General features: G+C 38.5%; 1 protein-coding gene across 1 annotated transcript in view; it reads right to left on the bottom strand.

Moving 5' to 3' along the window:
- CAP2 (cyclase associated actin cytoskeleton regulatory protein 2) overlaps nt 1–7,604 on the bottom strand; it is a 67,745-nt gene that overhangs the window by 11,700 nt on the left and 48,441 nt on the right. The gene's annotated exons all lie outside the window — the stretch shown is intronic.

Below are 7,604 nucleotides of genomic sequence, written 5' to 3'. Positions count from 1 at the left end.
CCACTGAAATGAAACAGCATGGAAAAGACAGACAAGTCTCACTAATGAGAGAGAGGGTGCACAGACCTGCTGGGAAGGAGAGTACAGTCTAACTCTGGCTGCAGTTTTCTTTTCTTTGCCATTTTGATGTACCTAACTGAAATCAAACAAATATTCAAATGAGGTGAACTTCTTTGTGGGAGAGTGGCTCAGGGAAACTCTCAAAAGGAGACAGAAAGTGCAAAAGTGAACTGGAAATGCAGAATACACATTTCATTTCTTGCATTCCCTGCATGCCAGGAAGATGGGACCTGTGCTGCACTCAGACTCACTGATGTAAAGGGCAACTTAAAAATCACAGCCAAGTGAAGTAGTTCCAGGAACTTTTTTTAAAGTTCATTTTGACACCCATTAATAAATGAATCTTCAAGTTAGCAACTTCAGTCACTGGCAATTACTTTGCTTGCCCTAGTTACTCTTCTAACACAACCTCAGGCTCTGGAATATTTCTGAACCAAGCTCTTAAACTGTTCTGGTATCTGGTAATACTTGAGTATAGTCCTATCCAATTTCAACAAAAGTGCTCTTCACAAAGTCCATTCATTTCTGTTCTGTATAGGGTGGTGTTTGTGAGAGCTGGGGAGAATAAAATAGCATGTTACATGCCCACAAAAGTTCATCTATCCTAAAACAGCAGGTGCTTAGCAGCTTTGCTATTTGCAAACAACTCTTCAGATTAACTCCACACAGATGTTAACAACAGTGTCTTTACATAAAAAGTATTAGGAGCCATTTGGACCAGTGAAGGCGGTTGTTTGCAAGCTGCCTTTCTTCCTCTTTTATTTCAGCTGTTTGCCTCAGCAACAGCTGCTGTTCTCAGTGCTGTCTGTAGACACCACGTCAAGTTATACTGATAGCTGACTGCTCCCATTAGCATGTTTGTGTGGTCATTTTTCCATCATTTACAAATGTGCCCCTAGTGAGAATTATCAGGGGAACAGATAAGAGTTGTCCTTACTTCATGAAAATGTAACACAAAAGTAAGCTATACCTTTTAACCTAGTAGCTTTGTATCACAGTGAACTTGATGTGCTTTGAACTGTGCTCCTGGAGCTCTTTGAAATGGAGGAAAATGTAATTCTCTGAGTAAGGTCCTATCAGGAACAGGAGATGCAGGCCCTGTGACCATGTGCTAAGAGCTCTGTAGGGGATAAAACATTCCAGAAATTTCCTCTCAGCTTCCAACCATGCTCTAAAAATGGGGTGACAGGAATGGGTCAGGGTTTGCTCCTTGCTGGATAGCCCCAAGGGCCTCCCATGGACTGTGTGGCAGAGAAGCTTCCTTTAGTGACAATGTCTGATGCTGCTCGCAACGCTGGGTCTGATGTCACTGTGCAAGGGTTTGCAGGATTCCGGTACAGCCTCAAAATAGGTTATAGTTCTACCTTCATCTCGTACAACTGGCAGAAGGGCGAGGTACACTTCTTTTTCTCACCTAACTGGCTTGCTGGAAGAAAGAAATTATTGTTTATGTTGAGATAGCTGCCTGCTTGAAATTCTCATTTGATTCCCTTGAAATTACAGCAGAGCTGAGTGAAGCCATTTGCTTTTGAGAATCTGGGGCTTGTTAAGCACATTTCTTCTAAAGGCTTTCTTCCCCTGGAGTACAAGGCAAAGCCAGTCTTGTTAGAGAAATAAAATGCTGTTCACATATAACACAAGTGCTCTGGATGCCATACTGTCACTAATTTTTGGTGGCCATATGCAGCTTGACGTGTCTTCAGGTCTGAACCCAGCTACTGAGAGACAGTAAGAATTTCTTTTTATGTCTTATCGCAGATGTTACTATTTCCTGAGCTATTCTTGCTGAACAGCTCCCTGGGCTAGCCTTCCATGTCACTGTTACTATATTTGTAGTACTGCAGCAGCAAGGAGCCCCAATCAGAGGCTCCTATCTCTGGGGATATGAGGGGCTTATGTGCCAGACCCTGTACAAACACCCACAACGCTCCCCTTTGTTTATCCAGCTTTCGGCTGACACAGTGCAGCACGGAAACTGAGGGGAACAAAGTTCTTGTGCTGGGAACCTGCTGTGGAGCATCTGAACAATGCATTTCTTGTAGCCACAATGGTTGATTTTACTCTGAGCCAGAAGATTATAAGCCTATATAATTCATAAAAAGAAATTATATATGCAAGTGTATGGTATATAGTACCTATTTTGTAAGTCATTCCTATTAAGAGGTAAGTATCTATTTGCAGCTGAAGCAACAGGTGGCTTAGAGAGAGGTCATGAAATCCCTCCCTTAATTTACTAAAAAGCCTTCTTTTCATGGCAGCAGACAAACAAACAGGAATCCTAATGGCAAACACATTCTTCTAAAAAAAAAAAAAAAAAAAAAAAAAAAAGTATCTGTTTTCTCCCCTTTTATAGTAATCCTAGTTTCACACCAAAAATGATTACAGCATTCTGTATTGTTCTTTCCATACATATGCACAGCCAAAACCAAGAACTGTGAAGCTCAAAATATCACATAGCAACCTCTGGGAACAGGTGGACTGTGACTCAGGGGCACAGAGCTCTTGTTAAGGTGTTTTTTGTGTAAAAGTAGCTTAGCACAACAGTTCTATTACCTACCCTATTTAAGCCACCTGTCTGCAGCGAGTTATGCTGCCTGGAGAGCTGCAATTTACTGGATGAAACAGCTGACTTACAGGGCCTGTAATCTTTGTCAGTTAAAACAGAAAACAACAAAAACCAGGCCAGGTTCTCTTCTTGTTACTGAGTCTCAGTAGAATTATTTATCTGTAGAATTTTCAAGCTTTGCAGCCCCCTGTAATTTACTTTTGCCATTCATCACCTGTTCAGGATTTAAAATGATGCTTACATCTTCAGAGTTGCCCAACCAGAAATGTTTTTTACAGCCATGGTCTTCTAAATCATTTCAGAACTGCAGGATAATGTAATTCCCAACAAGTAATGTGCTCCAAGAGGCAGATTTAACCATCTTTAACTTATAGGAAAATTTGGTTAAAAAGAAGACCAATCCCTTTAGCAAGATAGCAAATTTTTAATAGATATATCTTTAATTTTCTCTCTACTTTGCATACTTTCAATTTTGTATTTCCTTTCCCTTTTCCACTGGAACTAGGCTGCATGCCTTGCCCAGGTTTTCCCTTAACATGTCTGAATGGCACTTGGTCAAAGTTAAGAGAATACAATTGATGCACAGTAAAGACAAATATTTTCAGCCACTGCTGGAATAAGAGAGTAAAAATAATTTATTTTGAAGGGACAGGAATTTGATTGAGGCAGTCTCCACCAAAGAGGCAACTAGAGTAGAGGTGCCAGGATAGCCAGTTTTTTAACTGATCCTTTACCAAAACCCAGAACACTGCCTATTCTCTGAGAAAGAAACACTTGCAAAAGAAAAGGATGCGATTTTTTTAACAACAAAATGTAAGGAAATAGGGAATAGGGAAGGGGAAGGGTAGTGGAAAGTATACAGAAAAGGGGAGAAAAGTCTATCACTGAGAAAAAACTGAGCACTGTGGAAATGTCTACATCTTATCCAAGATACAGGCATTTAAACTGGGATATATCTATGCTGTCCTTACTTCTATCTGAATAAGGCCTCTGGGATTGCAGTCGTGGCTGGAATTTGGCACTACAGTTTTGACCTTTAGCTTTAGTGAAGTGGCTCAGACGATGGCTGCTTGATAAGTAGGTCAAACTAAACACAGCACAGAAGAGATACAGGACAGATAATAGGAGGCTTTTGCCTGCAGAAGTTGGTCTTTTGCAGCTTGCTCATATCAATATGTACAGAGACGATGTATTACAGGAAAATGTTTTGATAGAACAGGAGAGAGGCAGAGCCATTTTATAAGAAAATGTCTGGAGGTAATTACTTTAGACTAGAATAAAATGCCCAAGTCTGCACTGAGACTAGGATAATTGCACTCAACAAGGCTAATGTAGGAATTATGATGGTAGTTCTTGGTGTGGAGCTTGTGGAGAATTTCTGCTTTTAAACAATGTTTTTAGAGTACTATCTAAGGAGTAATAAATGTTTTTTAAAATGCAATTTCAGAAATAAAAATACCCTTGAAGATGCTGGCTTCAGTGGAAACAGGATTTAAATAAATTTCAACTGCTTTTAAAGATGTGCAGACTTCATCCCAAATTGCTTTGATTTGTAAAGGGGGAGAGGATTTCACTCATCACTTCAGTGAAATTCTGTATTAGAAACTAAATACTGTAATGAAATTGACTGCTAGTTACTAAATATTTCCTGTTTGCAAATAAGCCTGGTGGTAAAATCTAACCTAAATTACAATTGTATACAATGAACAAAACGTTAAGTACAGATCCACTTGCAACTGAAACATTCAAGACAATTATCTTTGAGCAAGATTTGTGTCTTAGCACTTATTTGATAGATGGAAAACTACAGCAGTCTCTTATTATTACTGGTTTTCTTACTGCAAGGTTAACCTGCAGAAATAGGAGCAGAAGTTTCACTTCCTCTAGATTACTCATGCAGGCCTTGTAGCAAACAAACTTTTCATTAGGCATTCTTGTGAGATTATATTACAGCTGTTCATTTATTTGCATCACCAAAAAGAAGTGGAGGGTAGAAAGAGGCATGGTTCAATAGAATCCCTTCTTTAAGACAAAGGAAAAAAGGCACTTGCTCTTTATCAAAAAGAGCTGAAAAAGGGCAGGTCACTATTACAGCTGTGGATTGCTTGTTAAAGACAGAAGGCTGTAGCAAGCAAAAATGACAATTACTGCATAGGTAAAATGCTACCCTGGGCACTTAAAATATTTCATTGTAACAACAGCTTTTTAAAAAGACTCACTGACATCTAAGAATGTCATATCTGGTAGCAAATTAAAACAAATCTCCATTAGGCTGGTAATTGCTATTGTCCCCATTGTCAAGATGGCTAAATTGAGGTGTAGTGAGTGTAATGAATGGGCACTCAGCACAGGGTGTAGGAGGCAGAAGGACACTTTGCATCCAAGATAATGAGCTACAAAATTATATTTTTAAGGAAATATTGTAGATCCATCTGACTTGTACTGACAAGCCTATTTTCTCTGACATATGCACAATCAATCAATGAAAATGACTATTCCAGATTATGTTGAAAATACATGGAACTTTTTGCTCTCTGGGACAATCCTGCTCACAAACATACATTAGATACATACTTTTGTTCTGTGAACACAGTACCATCAAGTATCCTAACCATATTCATCATGCCTTGAAATGCCAATTTACATTGTCCAGTCCAGTTCTATACCACCCCTCCATGTGGGGAGCAAAACAGGGTCAGATGCACACAAGTTTTAAGGTCCTTAACTACACTATTTCCTTCTAAGTGTATTCTTACATGCACTAATTCTTCACTATTTCCTTGGCTTTCTCCTAACCCATTTACACACATTTCAGTAGGTGCCCTTCAGAAGTAAAATATTGTCACACATCTTGGGAGAACCAAAGACAGAACTGTGTTAGATCCAAAAAATCCATGAACATCTGTTTTTATCACAAACTTCTTATAAAGCAGATAACTGTTATTGTCAGAAGTGATTGCTTGGCCATTATTTCAACCCTTTGCACCTGTTTTTTTGTCTGTCTTCTAATTTATTAAGATATTTCTTTCTCTTTCCTCTGAAGTGTCTGCCTATGTGCCTGCTGCCAGAGCCAGAAACACTTTCCTGTATGCACTAGTGATGTGTTCCAAGGCTGGCTGCAGCTGCCTGTGCAGCTTGATGGAAGGCTGTGGGGGTTGGAAATGGCATAGCTTTGGAATATTGCATGGACAATATGCAATATGCAAATGTGCACACCACAGTATGCAGCACCCATACACTAGGGGGCTAAGTGCAAACTCAAAAATCATGTCCCCTTCATTTTGGAAACCCAAGCATAGGAAATCTCTGATCTAGGCGTAGGTTTTGTTGGAGTTCAAGCAATGAGAATACAGCTGGGAGAGCAGCAGTAGTTAATATTCTTCCTGACTCTTCAGTCTCGTTAAAAATATCCAGATGTGCTACTTAAGAGCTTTTTATAGAAACTTCATGCATTGCTTTGTTGACTTCTGCAGATATGAAGGGTAAATTATTGGTATAATACACTTTTAAATCTGTACTTATATGCCCCAAGACATTTCTCTCTTTCTTTTTCCCTCTATAATAAAATACCTCTTTACACCAATGTCTACCTTTCATAAATGTTCCACTTTGTTAACGCCTTGCCAAACTACTGCTTTTTCCTTTTTTCCTTTTATGCATGTAAGTGGAAGCTGCTGTGTGCAATGATTAACAACTGTGTCTGGAATATATCTGCAGCTTTTATATATATATCATATTTCTGTCTAGACCCTGATTCTGCAGACCTTTATGCTTAACTTCACACAATGTGAATCTGTGACTTTCACTTGAAAATGTATAACAAAAATGAAATTATCACTTGAGCAATTCATTGCTTTCTGGAATGCATTTGTTACCAAGCTTCATAGAAATATTTAAATAACATTTAAGCTATTTAAACAACCTGCTAACTTAGTGGATTCTAATTTTCTTGCACACACATTGAGTAGAGCTCAAAAAAATATATACATCCATAAAAATGAGTCTGAAATTTAATCTTTCAGACTCATATCACATAAAGGATAATTTAAATGAGCCATACTTCCAAGACAACTTCCAGATATGAGTGATTTCCAAACTGAAGTGAAATCAGTACTTCAGATGCAGTGATGGGCTCATCACTCATGATGAAATGAGCACTGTTGGCTGGAAACTATGCTTAATATAAATAAACAAGTCACACCTAGATTTCAGCAATTTCTTGGACAGATGAAGACAGAGAAATATAAAGACATGATGGCTGAGGTACTGGTTTTAGGACCAGTCAAGCATAATATGCAACAGCTACCCTTCTGAGTAAAACTGCCAGCACTCACCTGCACTGAGAGCTCCTCCTGTTTGATCAAATGGCTGTAACAAATCTTCACCTTATAACACTATTTCCATACTTGTGCAGTTGTATTAAAGGTGAAGATTACTCTTCTTCTGTATTAACAGAACAAATTTTGTCCCAGATTCTCAGGCTAATTCAGCTAATGGGGTACTACAATTCCTTTTCCTTATGTAATAATGGTTTAGAAATCATTAGGTCTTCTCATGTTCTCTGATCATAATAGAATAAGATGTACCAAGTGGGAAATTTTGTACTAAATAAAGGAATCCTATTTAATATTTTAAATTTTTACTACAGAAACTTACAACGTAGCCAATAATTACAGTCTTCGAATGTATCACGTTCAAACAGTTTTGCATTGCTTCAGACTCAGATGTACATGCAGATCATGGCTCTCTCCCATGTTTGAACTTGCACTCAAATACTTGAGAACTGAAAGGACTTGTACAATGTCTCATGAAGGGAATGAAGAGAAAGCTGAAATTTGTTGCTGTGAACAAGTAACCTACATTTTCTTACATAGTTATAACCTCCATAGATGGAGAGAGAAAACATCTTTTCCAGGTACCATAGAATCAGAGAAAGGTTTGGTTGGAAGGGATCTTCATCCAGTTCCAACCCCCTGCC

This window comes from Erithacus rubecula (assembly GCF_903797595.1).
Source record: "Erithacus rubecula genome assembly, chromosome: 3".
In the NCBI taxonomy this organism is placed as follows: Eukaryota; Metazoa; Chordata; class Aves; order Passeriformes; family Muscicapidae; genus Erithacus; species Erithacus rubecula.
Note: the sequence above shows the minus strand (reverse complement) of the source record. Positions and strands in the feature narration are given on the sequence as shown.